Source organism: Vicugna pacos, chromosome 8 (genome assembly GCF_048564905.1).
Source record: "Vicugna pacos chromosome 8, VicPac4, whole genome shotgun sequence".
Taxonomy (NCBI): domain Eukaryota; kingdom Metazoa; phylum Chordata; class Mammalia; order Artiodactyla; family Camelidae; genus Vicugna; species Vicugna pacos.
This window is the reverse complement of record NC_132994.1, coordinates 60,348,448-60,374,440: the sequence shown is the minus strand read 5'-3', so window position 1 is coordinate 60,374,440 and position 25,993 is coordinate 60,348,448. Positions and strand designations below refer to the sequence as shown.

The following is a 25,993-nucleotide window of genomic DNA, read 5'->3' as shown; positions in this document are numbered from 1 at the left end:
CTTTGTATTTCCTACTCTTAATGAAAATTAGTTGTTCATCTATTTTGTGGAACAAAGAAACAGATGGTGACATTTACTGAGCACCAGAAGACCAACTGTATTGGTTCCAAAAGAGATCCCAGTGCTGCTTTCAAGAAGCTCTCATGGAGTGGTGTATGCATAGTTGAGAGAAGGGTGTGACACAAGTACATAAATAACAGACAGACAGTTAGAACTAATATATTAGGAACAAATACATTCATAAATTCAAAGGAAAAAAAACCCTTCTTCTTGATGGAGGTAAGGAAGAGATCAGAGAAGAATTCAATGAATAAGCTGCATTTGAATCAGGTCTTGAAATATGTTAAAGGCATATTAAAAAAGGTTTAAAGGGCATTTGCAGAAGGGGACAGCTGAAGGAAAGTCCTAAAGGCATGAGAAGTACAGGACAGGCAGTCAAAACTGTGAGTAGTCCCTCTAACTGGATGGTCTGGGATCAGAACAGCAATGCTACTGAGTTTGGGAAGTAGGCTGCAGCTAGATTGTGGAGGATTTTGAATATCGAGCTGAGGGTTTAAACGAGCAAGCAACGTGGGCCACTGACTCTACTGAGCAAAGGAGTGGCACAATCAGAAGTGTCTTGTGGTTGATTTTAATATGAAAACTGGATTAGTAGGGAGGGAGGCTGGGAGAAAGGACACCAATTTGAGGCATATTAGAAGCTCCTACCTACACTAGACACCTGAAAGCCAGAAGTTGTGGAATAGTAAGGAGATTTAAAAAAAACAGAGATGGATGAAAGAAGCATAGAGTTGTAGAGGTTAAGGTTGCTGGGACTTGAATACAAAATTAATTTAAGGGTAATGAAGGAGAAATAGTGTCAAAAAAAATTCTAGGCTTCTGGGTTAACTTAAAGGATGGTTGTGCCTCCCAATTTGGAAAAAAAAAAAAGCACAGGAAGAGGGATGGATTAGGAAAGGAAGTTCTTCACACCTAGTGAGTTAAAGGTTAGCAGGATATTCAGGTGAAGATATCAAGCAAAACTAGAGCAAACAGGAGAGGGGAGACTGTCTCAGAAGCTCAAGTTTTTGGAAGAAAGGCACACTCCATAGCATTCAGCAAGCTACCAGAGGAGCTGGGGAGAATGAGGCCTGAAGAAAGATAAGTGAATTTGACCACTAAGGCCCGGCTAGCATGCGATGCTGTGACGGAACAGGAAAGCAGGCTTTGGGCTGGCAGACATGCAAATTATTACAAGTTTCCTGGAGCAATGTGACAATATCTGTATTAAAATATTTTTAAATTATACAACCACTGACCCAGAAATTCTGGAAGTTTATCTTAAGGAAATAATTAGATACACAAATATTTAGATATCTTTAAAAGGATGTTCTTTAAAGCACGCATCATAAGTGCAAAAAAAAAAAAACCTGTTATTCTAAATGTCTATCCTTGGGGATTATTTAGAAGCATAATTTCATGCATAAATACAATCATCAAAATGATATTAAAGAAGAATATAAAAATATATGGAAGGATTTTTCACACTATATTAAGGAGTAAAAATGCAGGTCATTAAAAAGTACACACAGCACTTCATTTATATAATGTAAGGCAAGAGCCAAAACATTCACACTGTTTCTTTCTCGGAAGATCCTGAGAGACTGTTCTATTCTTATGACCTATGTTTTCTAATTTCTGAAATAAATATACAATACTCCATACCATTCTTTTCTTTAAAGCACCCATCCCACAAAAGGTGTATTTTTCTCCACTTTAAAGTGGACAAGTAGGAAGGTTAGAGGAATTTGACAGCTATAAAAATAAACCGGGCTGAGAGGAGGTGTCTGCCTGTCTGTCTGCTTTGGAGGGGGTGGTGAGAAAAAGGAGACTTCCGTGTATCTGTAATTACATGCAGACAGGAAGGACCTAGGAGGGAGGGCGAGATGCTAGACTCCAACACTCAGTTTGCAAGAAGGGCTTGCTTATGGAGCCAAACCCTGGAGCACGAGTGAGAGAAATGTATCTGGATCCACACTCCCAAATTAGATGCAGTTAAGGGCACATCTTTCTAAAAATGAAACTCTCCAGGTTTAATTGCTTTTACTTGTATCTGTCTTTCCAGTGAGTTTTCCACTTCAGTCCAAAGAAATAATTAGACAGATGTGAAATAACTGCCTGTGTCAGTCCATCTCTCCCCTCGTCTTCTAGTCTATTTGCTACAGAAATACTGGTGAAGAGGGAATTGCATTATTTAAAACACACCTTTTGCAATAAATTCAAGTATCTCTATAGGTAAAATGATGAGGGTGCTGATCAGTTACTAAGATGAGGAGAGAAAATAGAAGATTAAGGCAAAACTCAACGTTATTGACAGATCACACAGACTACGTAGACTTTCTCAAAGGCCTAATATTTTGCTCTCAGAAAAAGAACATATGCCTGGAAGAAAAATGAGGAGTATCTGTCTTTTGTTCATGTACTTTAGTGAAATATCATGCACTATAAATACAGTTTTTCAATAAGAAAAATCGTATTTCAAAAGTAGTTTTCTGAACTTTTTTCTCTAGAATGTTTTAATGTTGAGCCTCAAGTTAAAACCAAGAGGTAAGATAATTTTTTAAAAAGGAAGTCATTTTAATAAGTTTTCAAAATTGCAAGTCCATTAAAATACAGTCCTTTGCACAAGATTAAATATTTACAATAAGCAGGAAGAACGTGTTAGAAAGGAACACTATGTTTCCCCTTAAAAACTCAGGGGTAAAAATTCGTTTCCCATGGACCTCAGAGTTTAAGAAATTAGCCCATGAAGCATAGCACTCTTTGCTGAAAAGTATATAAACTGAAAGTTAATGAGTAAAAAGATTTAAATATAGTCTTATATTGAAAAATGCATATTCTCTCATATTCAATTTACATAGCTATGTAAAAAGTTCATATGAGCTATGTATAATTTTTTGTTAAAAAACTTATTTAGGTAGGCCTGGACAAGGGAGATAAAAGATAAAACCCATAGTATGAACAAATATGTAAGAAACCTCGTATTCAAGCCACTCCCCCCAAAATGCTAATGCTATCCTCTGTGCCTAGGTATCCTCTAAGTCGCTGTTGAGCATTAGGATCCTGCCTCAAACCAGCTCTATCTTTATTTCACAGTCTACACTATGGGTCTGATGTTTATTTGCCTCTTTCTGAAAATTTGTAAATTCAGTCCATACCATTTCTGGGAATAGCAAACTTGGCAATTACCACCTGTGTAAAACAGTTCTTCCTTTTCTTTGTCTTAAATGTACCTCTTTAAAGCATCAAAAAGTCTAGATTAACTTAACTTAGTTGAAGATTAATTTAATTAATCTAGTTGAAGATTAGAAGAACACGTTCATGTTTGCTTTTCTGATAAAAATGATGTTATAGCCAGTAATTACATCTTCTCCCCACTTTCATCATTTTAGACTGAAGAGTCCTAATCATTTTAGCCAGTTTTATAAAAACACTGAAAGCATTTGCTCCAAAACTGAGGTCTCCTTTGCTAGACTTCTCTCACTCTACAATCATTTCTTAAGCAGGAGAACAGAATCTGAGAGTAATCCAAATGCACAGTCAAGAAAGCCTTACAAAGGAAGGAAATGTCTTCTATTTTCTTGCCTATTTCCTTCCAAATGACACTCTAAAAGCTAGGGTCCTTTTACACTGCAGCAACCCAATGGCCAGTGTCTCCTGAGAACAATACAATTGCTCCCTCTCTTCCATCATCCAAGACCGTATACTACAAAATATAATTCATGATGACAGTACTTTCTTGAAGCCAGTAAGAGAGTAAATCAAACAGAAAGATTTGGATAATCTTTCTTCAAAGCTTTAGCATTTCCCTCAGGACAAGGATAAGCTAACAAATCTGACTGAACCAGAGTTAAAAGCACATGCAATAATATACCCAAAAGAATCAAAAGCAGAATCTCAAAGAAACATCTGCACACTCATATTCATAGCAACATTATTCACAAGAGCAAAAAGGTGGAAGAACCCCAAGTGTCCACCGATGGATGAATGTATAAACAAAATGCAGCAGATCCACACAGTGGAATATTATTCACCCTTTAAAAAGGGAAAAATTCTGACACACTGCACAGCATGGATAAACCTTGAAGGCATTTTGCTAAATGAAATAAGCCAGTCACAAAAAGAGAAATACTGCATGAGTCCATATATATGAGGTACCTACAGTAGTCAGATTTCTAAAGACAAAAAGTAGAATGGTGGTTTCCAGAGGCTAAGGGGACAGAGGAATTGGGACTTATTGTTTAATAGGTGTAGAGTTTCCATTTTGCAAGACAAAAAGAGTTACAGAGGTGGACTGTGGTAACAGCTGCACAACAATATAAATGTACTTAATACCACTGAACTGTTCACTTAGAAATGGTTACGATGGTAAATTTCAGCTATGTGTACTACACCTCAAAAAAACTAGGGAAAAAAGCCCCTGCAATAAATATTTTTAATTTCCATTTAAACCTGATTTTCAAAGAAGAGTCATTTAGTATGCTTTGACTCATACATTCCCCAACAAGACAAATGAGGAGATTTCACTTGGCTCCAATTTCATCTTTTAAAACTCGTATTTTTAGTATATTCCTTTGGAATATAAAGGCAAGTATTCTGAATTCTAGAATCAGAATTGTTTTCACTGTGACCATGCCTCTAGTCATCTTACTCCAGAGGGAAATATTTGTTCAAATTCACTGTGGGAGGTACCGCTGGTTACCTACTGAATCATTCTTGCTTTGAAGTCTAATCTCATTCTCATTTTTTTCCCTTGAAGCAAGATAGCCAGTTATAATATTCACCTCCCCCTGCAACTAGGGATAATCATATAGACCAGTTTTGGCCAATGGTGAGCCAAAAGCCATGTGTATAAGTCATTCTGGGATCAGATTCTCCAGCCTCAGTCAAACCTTCGCAGGACTGCAGTCCCAGCCAATACTTTGACTGCAACCTCATGAGAGACCCTGAGCCAGAATCACCTAGCAGAGCCATTCCCAAATTCCTGACTCAGAAAAGCCCATGAGATAATAAATACTTTTGTTCTATGCTGCTGAATATTGGGGTAATTTGTTACATAGCAAAGGACAACTAATATAGATTTGATGCTAATTTTCAGAGTAATTTGTCAAGCAGCAAGAGATAAATAACAAAGCATGTATCCAACCACCAAACTGATACCTGCACTGAGGTATCTCACAGACTCATTTCAAACTTAACCCATCTGAAGCTAAGCTGTTGGTCTTGTCTCAAATCAGTTCTGTCCCCAGTCTTTCTTAACTCAAGACACAGCACCTTCATCTACTCACTTGTTCATGCCAGGACCCTGAAACCAATCTTTGGCATTCTACCATCTGTCCAATACCACAATCTATCACCACCTTTTGTTAGGCTCAATTTCTAAATATACTTTAAATATATCCACAACTCTTCACCTCCCAATCATCCCTCAGACTGAGCTATTGTCATCTCCTGCTTAGAATCCACTAACCTAAAGCCAATAACCTGGCACCATCTCCTATTTTCTGTTCTTATTCCTTTCTAATCCACTTTCTAAATTGCAGCCAGCTTTACAACGAACTTTGGAACAATTAAATTAACATTATTTACAAAGCTCTGAATCATCTGACCCCTACCTACACTGAGTCTTATCTTGCCATGTTCTCTTCTCCACACAACAGTTCTAGCCACACTGGCCTTTGTGTTACTTAGAAGCACCCAGCCCTTTCCTGCCCCAGGATATTTGCTCATGCTGCTATGTCTCCTTACAGTGCTCTTCACCCCATTCTCAACCTGCTTAACTCCTCTGGCTATAGTAGGTCTGATTTTAAACATCTTTTCTTCAGAGCTGACTTCTAGATTTCCACAGTCTCTTAAAGCATTCTGTTTTCTTTTCTTTTGCACTCTATACTTATCTCAATTTGACATACTGATTTGTGTAAATCCATGAGGTCAAGAAAAATCTACTTTCATCACCATAGTACATGCAGTTCTTAATACAGTTGTCAACTTAAAAAATTATTGAATGGGTGTATTTATTTTTTTAAATATATTTAGACTGAAGTATAGTCAGTTTACAATGTGTCAATTTCTGGTGTACAGCACAATACTTCAGTCATATAGGAACATACATATACTCGTTTTCATATTCTTTTTCACCATAAGTTACTATAAGATATTGTATAGAGTTCCCTGTGCTATACAGTATAAACTTGTTGTTTATCTATTTTATGTGTATTAGTTAGTATCTGCAAATCTAGAACTCCCAATTTATCCCTTCCCACCCCTTTTCCTGCCTGGTAACCATAAGTTTGTTTTCTATGTCTATCGAATGGGTGTATTTAATGTGCTCATTAAGTCCAAACAAACTATATATTGACCATAATTCAATCTAGAGCTCTAAATTGTCCACTTCAATAAAAGGATCATGATTGTTATGTTTACGAACTTTTCATCTATCTGCAAAATGTTAAACCCAGGATCATCAAGATAACCCAGATTTCCTTTCTCATTTCCTCTTTTCCACGTGTTTAAAGATCATTTTATTATGGGTAAAGAATGAAAATTAGACTTCTAGAAACATTAAAAAGAAGAAAAGCTAGTATAAAAGTAGCCCCTAAAGGCAGACAAAAAAAAAGCAACTCTAAAGCTCATTAGAAAACTAAATTGACCCCTGATTCATCTAAATAGGAACATTTTATCCTGATGCTTAGAGTTTTGATGAGTAATCATTTCGCTTTCCAAAGCTCGGTTGATCTGGAAAGGCAGGAGGGTCATGACTCTACACAAGATTATTTTTTGATGAAGAAATCAGAGACCTGCTGATGGGAGAACTAAGAAATACTAATAAGGGCAAGCTGAAGCACAGCGTAAAGCAGCCATGCCTGGTCACTTGCAGTAAATACTGTGCCAACTTGCAACCAGAGACGGAGTGAGTGGGTCTGGGAGCAGAGTGTGGGTTCTGAGGCCAAGCCACACACAGGGAGCAGCCCCACAGCAGTGTCGGCAGCAACTAACCAGAGAAGAAACTGTGCACGCACGGTGGAAAGAAATATAAGCCACACATCAGTCTTTCCACCCACATTTATACACATGGACCATCAGCCCAGCACCGAGACTAAATTCCAGGATCGTATAAGTTTATGTATAGCCATATAATTGTGCCAAACTTTCATCAACAGCACATGTTTTTAACTTAACAGGTTTATGTGAATACATACTGACAGAATAGGATAACCTCAAGTATAGGTATAAATACATGTTATACTACATTACACACTGGCGCACAGAGAACTAATGGTAAGTTTTTCACTTCACTAAAAGTGAAATTTTAATAAAAGAATTTAACCACAGACACCTATGGCAGTTGTACACATAATTCTCTAATGTGTAAATTATCAGAACTCAATGATTAAACTATTTATTCTGAACAATAAGTAGTAAATAATATAAATGTTTAGGACATAATAATTATTATAGAAAATTTCAAATCAAAACAATAACTATAATTTATTTATATATAAATAAATATTAGTGTTAATACTCATGTACAACATACAATTTATTAAAAGGCTGCTACCCTCTGTGGGAAAAAAAATCATCCCATAACACTTCCATGCAGGGTAGGGGGTATAGCTCAGTGGTAGAGTGCGTGCTTGGCATGCACGAGGTCCTGGGTTCAATCCCCAGGACCTGCATTAGGGGGAGAAAATATTAAAAAAAATTTTTTAAACCTGCCATGCAGAAGGTGGCAACTGTCAAGAGACCAGCCTGTGTGCTGGAAAAGAGGTGCCCCCAGGCAGCACCCAGGCCGGAGCTAGGGAACAAGGATACCAGTGTTTAAGGCCATCAGGGGACATACTTCAACCAGCAAGCAAGACCAAAGCGACCAACCGGCAGGGCAACCAGGTGGGTCCCCACCAGGAAAGAAAGAGCCAGTGCAACAGCTTTATCAAAGGTCAAAGTAGCAAATCAATAGCCAGGCAAACCAGGCAGAGAAGAGAGATACATAATAATCAAAGACAAGTCAAACTAGGTCACAAATTCAAACAAAGAGCCTGGCCCAAAAAAAAAAAAAAAAAAGTCACCATGACACCCATCTACTAGGAAATTGAAATGATTTTGTCTCGATATTGATAATGAAATGAGAACACCCTTTAAGCTTGAGGGAGTAAATCTAGAAATGAAAGCTACAGCTCAGATCAATTTTAGATCCTATAACAGGCAGATCATGTGTATTTCTGTAACCATAATCAAATATTCTAACATGCTATAAACTAGAATTTATTAAAGTTTACACACTTGCATTAATACCATTTAATCCTGAAAACCATGAAACGCCCCCCAAGTCTCATCTATTAATAATTCTAACAGGATGACACAGTGTTGAAGACACAGTAGACATATTTAGCAAACACAGTCCAAATGTTATTCCAGGTAACTAATGAAGAGTCAGTTTTCACATTTATGTTATACAAAATGTTGTCAAAAGACTTCCAAGTGTGGTTATGTTAGCATATTGTACTACTGTAAGTCCCATACTATGTAGCTATCACCCAGAAGAAAAATTCCTGGTTGAACAGTAGGAGGAAAAATATTGAAAAGAAATTTCATCCAGACTGAGGGATTCCTCTAACTTATCCTATTCTTAGCTTCTCTGCTTTCTCTTCATCACAAGAGTTGAGTGTGTCTCATCAGATAAATCAAATGAAAGAGAGTAAGTAAGAAAAAAAAATCTATAAATGCCATATGACCTACCAAGAAGTACTTTATTTTATACAAAGAAGATGCAGTGCAAGCAAATGGAAAAAACACCCCCACAATAATTCAAAGGCTTTCCATCATAAAACTCGTTCACAAATGCAGATCTTGAGAAACATTCTGCAAGCACCAAATTGCTAATATTTGTGTAATTTGAAGAAAAGCACTAGAAATAATATAAGCACATTACAAGCAATTATCCTTTTATAATAATAATGAAATAATAATAGCAGCAGCAGAAGTGGCTCATGTGTGCTGAGTTTTTACCATCTTAAGGCATGGTACCACTTCCCCTGCATTATGTTATTTTTTTGTCAATTGAGATATAGTTCACATGCCACAAAATCCACCCATTTAAAGTGTACAATTCAGTGGTTTTCAGCATATTTGCTAAGCTGTGCAACAATCCTCACTGTCTAACTCCAGGAAATTCTCATTACCCCCAAAACCCAGTACCCATTATCAGTCATTCCCTCATCATTCCCTTCCCCCAGCCCTAGGCAACCACTAATCTACTTCTATGGATTTTCCTATTCTAGACATTTTATATAAGTAGATCATATGATATGTGGCCTTTTGTGCCAGGCTTCTTTCACTTAGCATTATGTTTCCATGGGTCATGCATGTTGTAGCCTGTACCAATACTACATCACTTTTAATGGTTGAATAATGTTCCACTATACGGAGAGACCACAGTTTGTTGATCCATTCATCATCTGATGGGCGTTTTGTTTTTCCCACTTTTGTCTATTATGAAGAATGCTGCTTTGAATATCTGTGTACAAATTTTTGGGTGGACATGTGTTTTCAGTTCTCTTGGGGATACAACTTGGAGTAGAATTGCTGACCTAGATAATAACTCAACATTTCATCTTTTGGAGGAACCAGCCAACTGGTTTTCAGTGACGCTGGATCCATTCTACATTTCAACCAGCAGTGTATGAGGGTTCTAATTTCTCCACATCCTCATCAACACTTCTTTTCCATATTTTTGATTATACTCACCCTAGTAGAATCTCATTGTGGTTTTGAGTTGCATTTTCCTCAAGACTAATGATGTTGAACATATTTTTCAAGAGTTCATTGGCCACTTATGTATCTTTGTAGAAATGTCTATTCAAATCTTAGCCCACTTTTCAATTGGGCTAATTTGCCTTTTTATTGTTGAACTGTAAGAATTCTTTATATATTCTGGATCCAAAGATCTTTATCAGAAATATGATTTGCAAATATTTTCTCCCATTCTCTGGGTTGTCTTTTCACTGGCATTATCTTATTTTAACCCTCACAACAATCATGACATTGTGCTATGAGTAGACCCCATATTACAGATGAGTAAACAGTGTGAATAAAATTGTCTGAGGTTTCATAGTGAGTAAGAGTTGAAGCAGAGATTCCAACCCAGGCGGTCTGCATCCACTCATCAGTAGGATGTACTGTCAGAAACACTGAGCTCCTGAGGTGCTATAGCAATAGACACTAAATAAATAAGCAGGATTAAAAATAATTAACAAAAAAAGTAACAGCATTACTGATGCTTTGCAAAGAAATACCAGAGGGCCTTCCTCTTGTTTATACCAGTCTTCTCGAGAAGAAAGAGTAGCTTAAAATAAAGCACATTCAGCCTTAAAAGGAAAAACTTGGCCTCCAAACAGTGCCTATTCTTTTCAATTGTAGGAAACTTTCTTTCTTATTGAGTTATGTAGTTGAAACAAAGGAATTCAGAATACAAGTGGTATTTTTGCTGAGATTCAAACATTGTAAATCATCACAGTGGGTGTTCTGTTAGGTGGAGGCCTATTTCTTGGCCAAAAACCCCCTCCGTTCAAAATGTATGCCTCCCCCGGCCCTATACAACCACCCTCTCAGAAGATGAACAAAGCAGAGTTTTAGCAACTAAGATGTCATTTCGACCAGTGGCTCCTTATTCTTCCCTTATTTCTGCCACCAACCATGTTAAATATAAAAGTCAACCTACAAATAATTTTAGTATGCCTGCAGAATTATGTTCATGCTGAATAAAGAGCTTAACGTTCCCAGACTTTTTCTCTTGGCCCTCATCCAACAATTAATTGTCTTCTTGAAAATAAAAGCTAACCAAATGTATCATAGGAAAACAAAAGATTAGGCAATGTCTAAGCTAGTAAGTTATTAAACTGACATCTGTTTGTCTATGACATAACCCTACTTTAATTCTAACAGTAAACTATTTTTGAAATGTATACTTTCTAAAAGTTATTCTAAATATTATTATTCTAAAAATTCTAAATCTTATTTGGTGACAATTGCATTAGCTATATAATGATGACTGGGGTGAAGGTCAGAAAAAAATCCTACATATCTATAAAATTAACAAGAAAAGAAGTGATGTGTCTAAGTGATTTAATTGCTATTGTCTTGGAAGTATTTTTCTTAATAAAGCCTTGACTTACATATAAGTTCTTAAAAATGTAGGTAGAGTTTTTGGAAGTGACATCTCCCATAGGTATGCTCCTTAGTTCAAAGTAAATTAACATAAATTGTACAATTACAACACATCAACTTTTATATTCATATGATGATTATGATATTCAGGTTCCTATGCCAACAGTAGAATGCAATGAACATAAAATCTCTAGGATCTGCCATAATAATACTGATTTACCTAAAATAAATTCCTTCCAAAGGCCAAACTGTCACTGAATCCACAGATGAACAGAGAAACACCTTATTAGCTAACTAACCTCTGGCCTTCTTCACTTTTCATAAAGTAAGAGTCATTTAAATTCCACTTAATTTGGCTACTCACTTGTTTTGTTCCCAAATACACTTCACCACCATGTTGGGTGTGTCTCCTTAATAACATCCTTCCAAAGAACACTGAGAGAAAACCATGGAGTCACATTAACCCAAGTATATGGCTTCAGAATAAGGTGCAAAAAGTGGAGATTCATGAGTGGTTTACATGCTTTTGTCAGAGCAAAGTGAAGTCTACTTTTCGTGACCCATAACAGAAGTTCCATTGTCTGCTGTCACTGCAGTTGAAAGCCGATGGCTCATTTCTTTCATTTTTCCCATCATCAAATAAACATACACATCATAATATACCACACACACACACACACACACACACACTGACACACACAAAGAAAAGCTTCTTTCAACATTTCTAAAAATTAATTATAAGTCAGCTGCCAAAAGAAAAGACAAGCAGGAATTATTGGGGAATTAACCACCATGCTAAATTCTTTGTGCAGAGGTTCCTTTAAAAAAATAGAAAGGAAGGAAGGAAGTTATTCACTACAAGGAGAGGACTCAACCCACTATTGCTGGTTTTGAAGATGGAAGGGGCCATTAAGCCAAGGAATGTGGGCAGCCCCCTGAAGCTGAGAAAGACAAGGAAATTATTTCCCCCTGAGGGCTTCCAGGAGGAATGCAGGCCTGCCAACACCCTGATTTTAGTACATGAGACCTGTATCTGACTTCTGACCTCTAGAACTGTAAGATAATAAATGTGGGTGGTTTTAAGCCGTCAAATCCATGCTCTGGGATTTGGGAAACAAACACACCCACCCAGCTGCAACATTCCTCAGCTGTGCATCTCTGCCTATGAATCCCAAACTTGGGAATATAAAATCAGAAGTAGTAACACAGAACCGGGAGAGCAAAACTATACTACCCAAGCTTCTCCAGCCCTGGTTGGGCAAAGTACACAGATCAGCACCTGCTAACAAAGCCGACACGGGGCATAATCCCACACAAACTCAATCAAAGGAATGAAATTTGGCCTAAGTGCCTCCTTTTATCTTTCAAGGGAAAAATAACGAGAAAAAGCACCAAAAAGACAGCAAGGGAGAAGCAGAGCTCCTAAACTAGAAACCCATACTATAAATGCAACAGGGGGGATGAATCATTCACACGCAAGTTCTTTCAATCACAGTTACACCCAGGAGAAAAGTAAGCTCAGCTTTTAGCAGCAGAACCTTAAATATTAAAAACTATGAAGTGAGCTTTGCCATATAACTGAATGTAATTCTTCAACAGAGCCAAGATAGTCTGAAGCTACCAACCTCGATGTCCAGGTCCTCAATCCTCTCCTCGATGTACTGCAATAACCTCCTAAACTACTTACCCTCCTATTTGCATCCTAAAGACCTTTGAAAGATTAACTGCTTATGCATGAAGCTCTGCACACACAAAACCTCCAAATATCACCCACTGCCTTCAAAATCATGTCTAGCTATCTATATGTTACAGTGGGAAGCAGCCTGCTTAGCATGGCATTCAGCACACTTTCCTATAGTCATTCCCTGATAATCTGTGTCCTCTACCTGGGAATTCTTCTCCAGTCCTTATACCCCCATTAGTTTCCATATCAAATGGTACCCTCTGTCATGAAGTCTTTAGAGAGATACTCCCCTCCCCAGTGCAACACTATACCTACCCACCCTCACCTTTTGAATTCACATAACATTTTATTCCTTACTTCTAACAAAGCATTTGGGGGATTTTGAAAGTTAATAATATTATATATATCCATGTCCATGTTGAGTTCCCCTCCTAATGAGATTCTTAATTCCCTGAAGGAATTATATAGTTCCTTATACACCATAAGTAAACAATAAATATTTACTGACTGACCGAAGAAATCGCCCAACACATCCATAGGGAAAAGAGAAAAATCATAATCATTAGGAAGAAATTAAGAGTTAGCCATGAAAGAAAATGTCTTTAACAGGGGTAACTCAATTCCAATAAAATTACAGTGTTCTGAGGGGGAGGTGTTTTGTTGGTTTTCTTTAAGCAGGGGAAAATTCTAATGGGAACTATATCTCTGCTCATCTGCAGTTATTCCTACCACATAATCAAATTCCTACCAGCTAACTTAGGGCTTAGAATGTGTTCTGAAAGAAGAATTTAAGACCCAGCTGGAAAGCAAGCAAGTAATAACATAGGAGGAACAGGACTCAGCCAAGCCCACTCACCCCTCAACCATTTCACACCACACCAGTCTTGGGAAAAGCCAGGCTCTCAGTGAATTGCTTTCAAAATGAATCTATTCTTAGAATTTAGAAGTTATAGCTACTAGACATTGTGGCAATTCACCATACCAATGGACATATGTATATAAATGCATAACTAACAGCTGAGGCACTTCCATCTCCAATGAGACAAGTAAAAGATGGACAGACTAGAAATCAATCTTTCTCTAACTACTTCTGACTCAAAAAACCTAGGAAGTTTATAGAAAAGAAGATAAGCACAAAATACAGTTCTGTAAGATTCTGGGTTTCATATCACAAATTTTGTCTCTCTACTGGTCTCTCTGTTTTTGAACTTAAGTAGTAAAGCCCATCAATTATTATGTGTAACTATTAAATTCTTCTGAAAACACAAAATTCAAAGTGCTGAGTACTAAGAAACTTGATTCAAAATCATATTTCAAATAGCAAACCAATATGGTATCAAACTTAAAAACTCAAGCTATTAACTAAGTATATGTACATAAGACTCTTAGCACATTTCTGTTCTGAACAACCTCACACACAGTAGGTCCTCAAATACCCTTTTGTTTCAAAGTGTTACTCACAGTGCAAACTCAGTCTCCTGAGTCACATCTAACCTAAGAATCCAATAGATCATTTCACCTAACTGAAATCAACTTTCACATCATATAAAGAATGGTTTTTTTTTCCCTTTTTCTCTGCCTTGCTTTAAAAACTACCCAGGTGTTAATGCAGATCTCATATCTTGGCAAAGTTTACTTTGAACAGTCAGTTTCTCATGACCTTCAATTCTGTGTTCAACAATGAAATCATTTGGCTTTATATCCTATTCAGTTATTAATTACAAAACAACAGAGGAAGAACTTTCACATGAAGAATGTAAAACCTATGCGGCCAACATTCACTGTGGGTCACTCTGGGACACACTCACAGCTAAGGTCATCGAAGACCTGGTAACGACCTCGGCTTTTTAGAACCTACATTCAACATTGTGCTGGTGCGGAAACAAAACAGCTCTGTGACTTTCAGATAAGTGGTCCAGGAGGTTTGCAGTTGGAAGAGGGTGGACTGACAGACAGCAACTGGGTCATGGGCAGATGGGAGGGTCTTGGGTAGGGCAGGGATATAGGTGCCTCAGTATACTCTGATCACCTCCCCTCCCTGGCTGGGCTCTTTCAGTCAGTGCCTGAGGGGGAAATTTCTACTCTGTCTATGGCACCCACACCAGGACCTCAGCATTCTGACTCCACTCATGTAAAGAAATTTAGCTATTACATTCCAGCTAAATTTGACTTTTTAAAAATCAGCTCCAGTGAGGTGATTTTTTAAATTAACAAAGCAAATATTTTACTCATTCTTTTTGTTGCCATTACTATTATTTTCACTATTATTAATTTGGCCTTTGTTTTTATTCTTTAAATTTTAGTAAGGTAGTGGCAGCATAATAAAAAAAAAAGTCCCTGGAATCAACTTGTGCCTTTAATTAAAAGCACTCCATTCCTTATCAGCCATCCCCCTTTTAGGATCCAGAAATAGACCTAACAGGTCTCCCCCCCAATTTCTGGATGGTTTTAACTCAAATATAGCCCTCCAGACTAAGCCCGAAATTGAAACTATGTCCTGCCTACAAAACTAGCAGAGCTGCAAGCTAAAATTTTTTTCCCAAAGCAGTAACAATTAGCTCAAAAATAAGGACAAAATTAGAACAATATGAGGATTTTTTTTCCCTCCTAACAGGAGTCGGTCTCTAGATTGAGAAAGCCACAAACTGAAAACCAGTCTTTGTGAAATCCAGCAAGCCCCAGAGTCACTCCATGGTGTGAAGGAAGTAGGCGGAAAGTCACATTAGGCGGGGACACTAGAAGCCATCCTGCCATGGCTTTAATCCCACCATGGAGTTCAGAGGCTCTGTCTTTCTCAGGGCACTGTGGGCAGTGGCATAACTAGAATATTTACTTGTCCAAATTGTCTCTTCAGTCAGTGAAACCAAATTCATCTACTTCCCAGAGAGCCAGGTCTTCAAAAGACTTCTATTTTCCCAGTCTGTTTTTCTCCTTCTCTCATCAAGGTCAAAGGAAAAGTTAGCTAACATGTTAGATGGTTCCCCCCGGAAGCAGACTGTGGGATAAAGATTCTAGTATAAGTAGTTTATGTTGGAGTTGACCCCAGGAAACACTGGTAAGGAGTGAAGAATTGAGACAGGAAAGAAAAGGTAGCTAATAAAAGGGTCATTAATGAAGTTAACACTGAATCTTAATTCAACAGGGAAGACATAAAATGCTCATCTCAACGATATCTCACCTGAGATGCAAGAGAACCTGGGGCATTTATACAGCAGTGCCTGGCTGTGGGTTGCTGGGTGGTGGTACTACCTGCCAACCCTGGGTGTGAGCTTTTCCAGCTAGAGACGGCCCTCAAGCAAAAGAATGCAGGTGAATGCAGGTGCCTGCAGCTGGCAGTCCCCACGCTGCGAAGTGCTGAAGGCAGGGGTTACGCGTAGGGCACAAGCAGCCTCTGCTACAGCTATAATTGGGATTATTTCCAAAAGGGTAAACCGGAGGCAACCATGGTAGATGATACGTATCACAGAATACAAGGTTGAGTGCTTTTCCACCAAATTACCCTTCGAAAAAGAGGATGCTACCTTATATTTAAGTCCTGAAAGTTCTCATATTTTGGGACACTGTCAATTACTGTGTCTTAATCTGAAACAGTAAAAGACTTTCTGGTAAAACACAGTAATCTGAAAGGACCTCAACAATGTTCAACTTGGATGCTATTAAAGGTCAAACAAAGAGATTTAATACAGATTTGGTTATTGACGGCAATGAGGGTTTCAACTTCAAGTGGTGGATGGCAAAGTAGCTCAGAAATGGTGGGGGTGGGCTGTGTGGATAAGCCAGAATCCTCAGATATGAAAACACAAATGAAGAAACATAGGAAATGCTTGTCTTGACTAGTAATTACAGGAACTGAAAAGAAAACAATATGTGCACTCACAATTTGATATTGGGTGGATCTCAGAGACATTGACATATTTATATACAACTGATGGCACTAAACTTAACACAGGCCTTCCAGAGAGCATTTAGTCGTTCATGTCAGAAACCGTAAAACTAAACCTCTTGTCCTAGAAATTGTATGCCTAGGAACTTATCAGAAATAAGTAACTGAAATGAAGAATGACAGCAAATAATAATAATAGTAATAAATATTTATACAGCACACACTAGAGCAGAGTCCAGCTGCTCTAAATATTTTATATCGGGGTTCTCAACTGGGAGCGAGTCTTCCCTCTAGGAAACACTTGGCAATGTCTGGAGACATGTTTGTTTATCAGAACTGGTGGGTAGGAGCCAGGGATGCTGTCAAAACATCTACAACGCACAGGACAGCTCCCACAGCAAAGATTTACCTGGCCCCAAGTGGCAAAAGTGCCATGGTTGAGAAACCCTGCTTTGTATCTATTCACATATATAATCCTCACAACGATCCTACGGTAAGCATTTTTATCATCACCATTTTACAGATCAATAAAGGTAATTTTTCAGTGCCCTCTTATCCATAATGTTAAAAAACTAGGAATAAACAAAATTAAAAAAAAACAGGGAGTTAATAAATTATAAGATAACTACCTAACGGAAACGTAGAAAATATTTATGAAATACTATAAAATACCAGGACAAAAAATTAGAAGTGTGAGTTGCAATAATTTTAAGATATGAACATTGAAACTAAATGAGAAAATAAGACATGAAAGTTACTATTGTGTTAAGATGGTAGAAATAGTAACAGCTATTTCCTCTTTTCTGACATTCTTTCATATTACTGTGATTTTTAAAAGATGAAACACTCAACAATGGAGATAAGGAATGTGGAGTTTTCTTCAAAGAATGAAAGTTGTTATGAAATAAGGAATATCCTATTTTAACAACACAAGAGTTAACAACCTAAGAAGATAGTTAATATCAAGAGATTTAGGAAGAAAGATTTTCATGGAACAGCACCAAACATTAGTGCTTTAAATTCTAAAGTCATAATACTCCTGCTCAGGGTGAAAATGAATAAGCTAGATTTTATATCTACTTCTCTATCTTTTACTTATTTCACATCTGTCACCTAAAGAGGATGGGCAAAAAGAAACAAGTTTCAATTTAGCTAAGTCTGATACATTTTAGCAGCTCTATTATATAAGGCAATTTAAACTATCATTTTAAATGTTTTAATAATGGTAATAATAATATTAGTAGTAACATTATTTGTTGCTGTTTTTAACAACATGTATTGAAAGCTTCCTATAAGGATTACTATGCGACCTAATCCCCAAAACATCTGTATGATGTGTAAGTGCTTTCACGGTCCCCATTTTTCAGCAGAGCTCACATTTTAAATTAAGGAACTTGCCCAAGGTGTACAGAGCCAGTAAGGGGAGGCACCTGAATTGACATAAAGGCAGTCTGACTCTGAAGCCCAACTGCTCCAATCAAAATATACGTGTGCTGGGGACAAGATGGGGGTGAGGGAAAGACAGCCTCTTCTTCCCTTGCTCCTCTCCCTACAGCAACGAACTGATCATATCTGACACATGGGATGTAAAATCTGCCTTTTGAAGGACGTTTACTAATTTGAGTAGACATAACAATGATTTAACCAACAAGATCTCTTATTTTTAAACAATTTTAAATTTCTAAAATTAACATTTATTATTTCAGATTTAAATATTGTAAATAATTATTTGTATAATCAATCAGTGTTGACAAATAAATATTTGCCAAAAACAGCTAAGTGGATTCAACGTAGAAAAAAAATAGTAATAACGTTGCCAGAGTTTTCACAAGAAGTCCTAAAATCAGTGATTCTAATATGAGGGGATTCCATCTGCTCCTCATATCCTATTGGATATTCTGTTCTCACAGATTTGAGGATTAAAAAAAAAATAAGTCTATATCCTGTCAAAGGAAAATAGGTATCTTTGACTAAGGAAAATAGGTATCTTTGACTAAGGGCACTGTCTGTTTAAACAACTTAGCATCTGTTTCTAGCATGCTGAAGAGGAATGGGTAGGAAGGTTAAATACAAAACACTATTTGTAGATGTTAAATTATTGGGCTTCAATGTCTCTAGTCTAGTCTCACCTCCCCAGAGCATATATTATGAAATGAAGTCACTGAAAACAAAATGCTGTGATCTTCCGAGATCCCTGAAGCGAAGATTAACTTAACAAATAACAGGGATCAGGATACTAATAACATATCATCATGGGGAAATGAGGGGAATTTGGCATGAACCAAAGCACAGGTTCCTACGATGGCTGAGCCACGACCAGCTCACAGCAAGGCTACAGGTTGGTGCAAAGGAGGCGAGAGGAACAACTGGTCTCCAAATCCCACATCGTCCACGAGCCATCTGAGTCCCCCCTTTCATGGGGCTACAGTGTCAGAAAGGAAGATGACAGATGCGGAAAGCGGAAAGTCTCCTACGTGGATAGAGCTTAGGTTTCTTCCCACCACACGTATGTGCCTCTGACAAACTGTGAGCCAATCTTATCAAAAATATAGCCTTATTTATAATATATGTGGAGATTTCACTATATAAAGGAACCCTGATGTGTCTTTCTTAGCTGTATTTTTTAAACATCAGCAATAACTGAAGTCAAGGAAGGTACCACCACCACCAGCGACAACAGCAAACATTCACACGTCACTTACAACATCAGTAACGGCTGCTGTAACTCCCTTCGGCCGGGGCTTTTTGACTGGGATGGATTCTGCCCGCTTAGGAGCCATTTTTAGGGTATTTAGATACTGCAGAATTGACAAACACATTCACCAGCCGTCATCTCTTCTGATTATTTCGACATCAGTCTGATTGGCAAGGGCTCATGCTATACCAGTTGTTAAATATTTTTCATAGTATACTTTGGCCTGAATATACTCTAAATAGTTAAAACAAATACCATACCTAACAAAACTTGAGATGTCAGTAAGCTTTTTCATTAATATGGAGTACTTCAGATATATTAACCAAACATCAGCCTTTGACACTTTACAGGCCCCAGGAGGCCAATGACACCTGAAAAAAAATCTGTTTCAGAATCTAATCGTCAAAGGGACTGGCCCACTTGGTTTGTGGATATACATGCAACTGCGACTACATGTAAGAATTCAGACGCAAAACCCTAACTTAACGGAAGACTTCGTACAAGTTATAAGTATTATTTCATCTATAAATCAAAAACTTTTAACAATAACTCTTAAGGAGGACTTTGGTTAATGCTATTAATAATAACTTAATGAATAGTAACATATCAGTATTGGTTCATTAACTGTGACTTAGTAAATGTCACATAGTAACATAAGATGTCAACAAGGAAGGGCGCAGAGAGCGGGGTCCACAGGAGCTCTCTGTTCTATCTTTGCATTTAGTTTCTGTAAATGTAAAACTAACCTAAAATAAAAGTTTGCTTCAAAAAAAGTAAAATACAAATAATAAAGTTACAGTATATTTTTTCTGGGCAGGAAAATAAGAAAAGCTAATTCTGGTACATCCATATTTACATTTTCAGTCTCACACAAGTGTTGATTTACAAAACAATAAAGAAAAATGGTCAAGAATCATCCAGGTGGCTTCTGACTGTGCTGCTGGATTCCACATGCACATCTGCTTCCCATACATGTTTTACTGGAATTCTACCTCATTTACTGAACAAAAACAAAAACAAAAACAAAACAAAACAAACAAACAAACAAAACTTGATCAACTACAATGTGCCAGGAGCTAGGGTAGGTCTGAGAATTCAAAGACAAGTAAGAATAAGTCTCATCTTCAACCTCACTGTCTTAAAGCTGAGGCGCTCAAACAGGCAAAATGACCACTTGGAGAGATTATTAAAATGCAGCACTAGACCACACTTTCAAAAACACTGATCCATAATATGGGTCATAAATGGTGGGACAATGAACACTTCTAGGGGTCACTGAATTTGGTCCTGGCAGGGAAGCTGTGGGAGGAACAGAGGAGAGGACACCAGCCCATTCCTGGAGGTCAGGAAAGAATTCCTGGAAAAGGTGTCTTTGACCAACCACAGGAGTGAATTGTTTTTGATCTAATAGCAGAATAAACCTGGGGACACACCTGCTTAGAGCAGGGAAGGCTCAGTACCAAGAACATTTACAGCTTCTGAAAGTAACTGAACGCTGGCTACAAAGTACCAACTCCTGCAGCTGGAAACCAGCAGTGCACATGAGCCTGACTCAGGCCACTTCATGCCAGAGAAGGGGGCTCTTTTTGGTTGAACTTGATTGCAGATAAAATCTGCAAGCAGGTTTCTAGAGCCTGATTTGATGTTGCAGCCCAGAAAGCCGTACTGTCTCCTCTCACTTGTGAAGTCATTTCACTGGAAGAGCTTTTTCATGTGCTACTAGTTTTTTCTATTTTTGCCTACTTGATGAGCAAAATATTATGTCATACTGACCCAGGTTGCTTGGCTTTGAGATTTTTTTTTTTTTTGCTCTGTATTTTTTTGTCTCCTCCACAATCAGCCTGCCAACATGATTGTCAGTGTGTCAAATTTTTAGCAGCATTCAGACCCTCTACCCTTCTAATTTACTGCCCTAGATCTCAAAACCAAACACTTCAATCTGAATTAAGAAAACAGTCACTAAAATGAGGACCTAAGGCAGTTCACTGATGTCCCCACATGGCACACATGTGCAAATGTCCATCATAATCTATGTGCAGACTGCAGGGCATACAGTGGTCCTGGGCTGCTGGTGAGCAGAATCATTTAGTCTAAAACCTGATTTAAGACACCCCAGCAATGACAAGAAGACCCAGAAAACAGCAGGTCTAGATAAGTATTCTCTCAATCATTTATTATTGGCTCCTTTTCTTTCTTTCTTTCTTCTCATTCTTAACCTGTGTGACTGGGTTTAGGCTGACAGAAAACTGAGCCCTATTCTATGCAAGAAACAAAGATGAGCAATTTTAGAAAATTACAGGGAAATCAATGCTTACTTTCTTCCTGATACAATCCCAATATAATAAGAATTGTTCATCATAAAACACCAGGCAAATATTACCTACTGAATGACTTCCAAATTATGGGAAGTAAATGTCAATTCTTTATTACAGTAATCAAGAGGAAGATTTACCTTCAACACCATTCATTTTTATTTAGATTTTATTATTGAGAGAAATTCTGCAGCATAAGGCCAGCAACAAACTCAGTAAACACACAGAATGCAACCTCAATGACTTTTTAAAATGATGCTCAGTTCATTTAGCCACAGACAAATTCTCATCATAAAAACAAAAGACTCTTCCTGTAACAGCAGAAGAAATGGATAGGAAGGAGGTGGATGGATAAGAAAGATCCAGTGGGTCAGTCATGGAGGGGAAAATGAGAATTGCTTTCTCAACACACTTGCAAAATATCCACACCTCCCCAGCATAAAATCCATCACTACAAAATCCACCATGATTTTTTAAATGCATGTGAGCAAAGATAGAATGTAGTGATTATTTTAGAGAGTTCACATGGGCAGAGATAAAATATAATAAGTATTTCATTTTATGATGTTTCTTTTCTCCTCCAAATGTCCTATAAATCACTGCCCCCAAAAAAACTCACACATAAACTAGACTTTTCCTTTGCTTGCTGTACCGCTGGTTATTCAGAGTTTGACAATAAATATTTAACTAACTAAACGGTTCTCACAGGATCATCAGATATCAGACTGCTTGGGTGGGTTGGAGTTATCCAGATAGAAAATGAATGTGATGGGGAAATAAATTTCTTCTGTCAAACACAATCCAGAAAAGGAGTTATTGCCTAAGAGTTGAAGCAAAAGCTAAAAGCACAGAACCCAGGAGTCGAATATGAAAACAGGCCAGGTCAAAAGCAGGAGACTCACTCTGAGAGCAGGTTCCGAGCAAGGGGCTGGCTGGGCCACCGGGTCAGTGTCGGTGTGACAAGAGGAGCTGTTTCTCAGTGGGCCAAGTGGATGCTATCAGATGAGGCATTTCCATTGATGTCACGCAAGTGACCTAAAAGACTTTGTGCAAGATGCCTTTCGTTCAACTGCTGTGTAGCCCAGCCTCTAAGAGTAATTGGATCAATGGCATCAAGCTGAAATCTATCATGTTTCCAGACCATTATGACAGTTTTCCTCTATCTGGAGAAACAGTCTTCTCTACAGACTAAATAAAGCTTTTATATAAGGCACCAAAAGGCAAACAGGTCACACAGCACAGAACCACACGGGAGGCTGTGTGCCCTCTCCCTTCGCCTGCCTTGACTGACTGCAAACAATAAAAACCTTTCTGAACAAATGAAAGTGAACTTTGAAACCAGCAAAACGTTTCAGGCACCCTGCCACAAAGATATTCTCCGAGCAACTGCAGGCCATTTGCTGTCCTGTATGGCTCTAAATTTCTTGCCACGTACTGGCTCTGTGGTTAAATGAGCCCAGCACAGAATTACAGCTTCGATGCTTTGACGTGAAAAATCACTAACAGATCTCGATCGAAGGATGAGAAAAAAACTGTAAATTTTCGTTGTGATGATGCACATGGGGGCCTCATTTAAGCCAATGTCTTATCTTTATTTAACATCTAAACTGTATTTTTTTCCTGCTTTAACTTGAAAAGCTCCACTAAGATAAACAGGCAGCATTTTGTACAATCCTTCCTGCAATCAGCCAAGTAATGCACAAGGGGTCTTACATGCCTACACCTTTAAAGACTTGCAACAGCCCCATTGTCTCCATTTTGCAAGAGAGGAAAGTGAGACTCAGGATGCAGCATAGCTGGGATTCAACTGCAAGTCTAACTCCAGAGTCTCTCTCTGATAACTCTAACATGTGCCCCAAATTACACAGAAAAGGGGTGATTCTAAAAATAACTCTGGGATTTACCATCCCTATGAAAATAAGTTATCAATACGTGAAAATGTAACAAAATAGTGTGGGCACCAAAATAATTACCAGTCTCAGTACAGTTTAGGATGATGACAGATTCCACAGCCAAAAGAGAGAGAAAAAAAACACAGAATCCAAATCCAAAGACTGAAACTTCTGTCGCAGAGATCCAGAAATCACGCCTACCTTTTAGGTTGGAAGTTAACCATCTTAAAACTCAAAATTCAAAGAAGTCCTTCAAAATCTGCCATTCTGTACATTTAAACCCTTAAAGCAAGGGTTTAAAAGTCAGAGATCCAAACAGCAGAGGGGAAAAAAGGGCAATATATGAAAAGGCAATTTATTGATAAAATTGTCCAAAGAGCCAACAAACTTATGCAGAGAAGTACAGTTTCACACAGACACACAAAAAATGCAAGTTCATACAATTATATATTGCTTTTCATCTCTCTCCCCTTCATGGATGGCAGTTTAACAGTAAAAGCATATTTGCCCCAGAAATTATCCAGATAGACTAAAATATGTGTGCACAGGTCATTTTTTCATATTTTTTTTTTAAAACGGGATACTCTGTGACAGGATGGTTTCAACTTTAAAGAGAAAAACTGTGCTTCTGGGAATTTAAACATAAAGCTGTACACCTGTATTTTCAGAGAGAGAAGTGTGGCAGGACAAACAAAACAATAACAATGATTATGGAAGGCGAGACATTTTGACCGTTTTCCACTTTGTGTAATTTTTATTCTGCATCGAATTTTTTTAAGAAGGAGACTGATTATCTAAATACATAACTAAACATTAGATTTGGGATCAAAAATGTATCACAGTAAAATGCTTCATTAACTTGAGAGCCACCCCACAGAGAGGGCCACACTAATTCCTGCCCAGCTCACAATTCCACTTCAGTACTTTGCGGTTTGCACAGAGAGTTTGACCTGTGTTCCCTTAGCCCAGGAACTAAAATTTCACTTCGTCACAATGGCAGGACTGGGCTATGACTCATCTTCCTCTGCAAAACAATGAAAGTTCTAGTTCAGTGGGAAAAAACTACTTGAGCTGCCAGTTCACTGGACTGTTCAAATCAAGGTCAAAATATTGGGGCAGGAGCGAGGGAGTCGCTGCATCCAGATCCTATTTAGTTCTCACACCAGTCCTTTCAGTGGCCCTCTAACTAAATCCTGAATTCGCAAATGAATAGAATCAGAAAGCACCTGGTGCCCTGCAACTAGGGTCAAAGAACCCAAGTGAAACATGAACCAGATCCAGGACCCGTGTCACAGTCATGCCTTTCAAGTGATGCCAGGGAAAAACACAACTAAAAAGATGGCAGAGTGCACCGTTTCAGCTTAAATGTATTTTAAGTACCATATGAACATAATACTTGATGTCCTACTCCAGACTCTAGGTAGCAGGCAAAGCTCATTACAAAATGACTATGTTTTTATAATTTTTACAGAACTTATGATGCCTTTTATTTACCTGCAACTGTTACTATAGCTTGCAAGATGCTTTAAAACATGCTACATCAACAATCCTGACCACGAGCCCTTGGAGGATACTGCTGGTTAGGAGACCCGTCTCGGAAGTTCAGTGCCTCACACAGTCAATGGCTGGAGTGGGGGGGACGGAGACCCAGGTCCCCTCCCATGAATAACTCTTTAGTACCATGTTAATTACACTTCTCATTTCCCCCCAAATTCTTCTCTTTCAAACAAGTCGCTCTGCCTGCCCTTCTCCTAATGCAACATTTTTCTCTCCCAAGCCTCTGCAAATTACATTCTACCTGGTCTTCCTAACCACCAACTCATTTTCTTTATAAACATTAGCATCAGCTAAAACTACTCAAGCCCTGAAAAAATCTCCCAGACAAACCTCACTGCACTCTGATCACTTTTAATGCTCTGTTCCTTTTTTTCTGATACAGTCAACTGATGGGTCAGGCAGCCCCTGTTATCTGGCAAAGATAATCACCCTCCTTCCTTTCAGACTACCCCTTGCACAGACAACGCTTGGAGGAGCCTCCTAGTAGTGCGCCCAGCTGGCCCCACCTCCACGTTCACACGCACAGACGCCTCAGCCCCTGATGAAATTCTTATTCCAAAGTTCTCCACCTGCCTTGCTTCATGAAGACACCGCCAACTAGGAGCCTTGTCTCTTCAGAAAGGTCTGCTCAGCGCGGCCCGAGTCGGGCCGATCCCCTGTGATTGCTTCCAAGAGCTTCTCCCCGATGACAGCCGACCTTCAGACAGGGCCACAGTCTCAGATAACACACTGCCTGACATCAGTCAACACAGGAACTAAGAGGTCCAG

At 38.3% G+C, this 25,993-nt stretch overlaps 1 protein-coding gene and 1 non-coding gene across 11 annotated transcripts in view; one reads left to right on the top strand and one right to left on the bottom strand.

Moving 5' to 3' along the window:
- Positions 1 to 25,993, bottom strand: part of UTRN (utrophin) — a 448,326-nt gene that overhangs the window by 370,193 nt on the left and 52,140 nt on the right. The gene's annotated exons all lie outside the window — the stretch shown is intronic.
- TRNAA-GGC (transfer RNA alanine (anticodon GGC)) lies at positions 7,644 to 7,715 on the top strand. Its single transcript has one exon. It is a non-coding gene; the product is annotated as a tRNA-Ala (tRNA).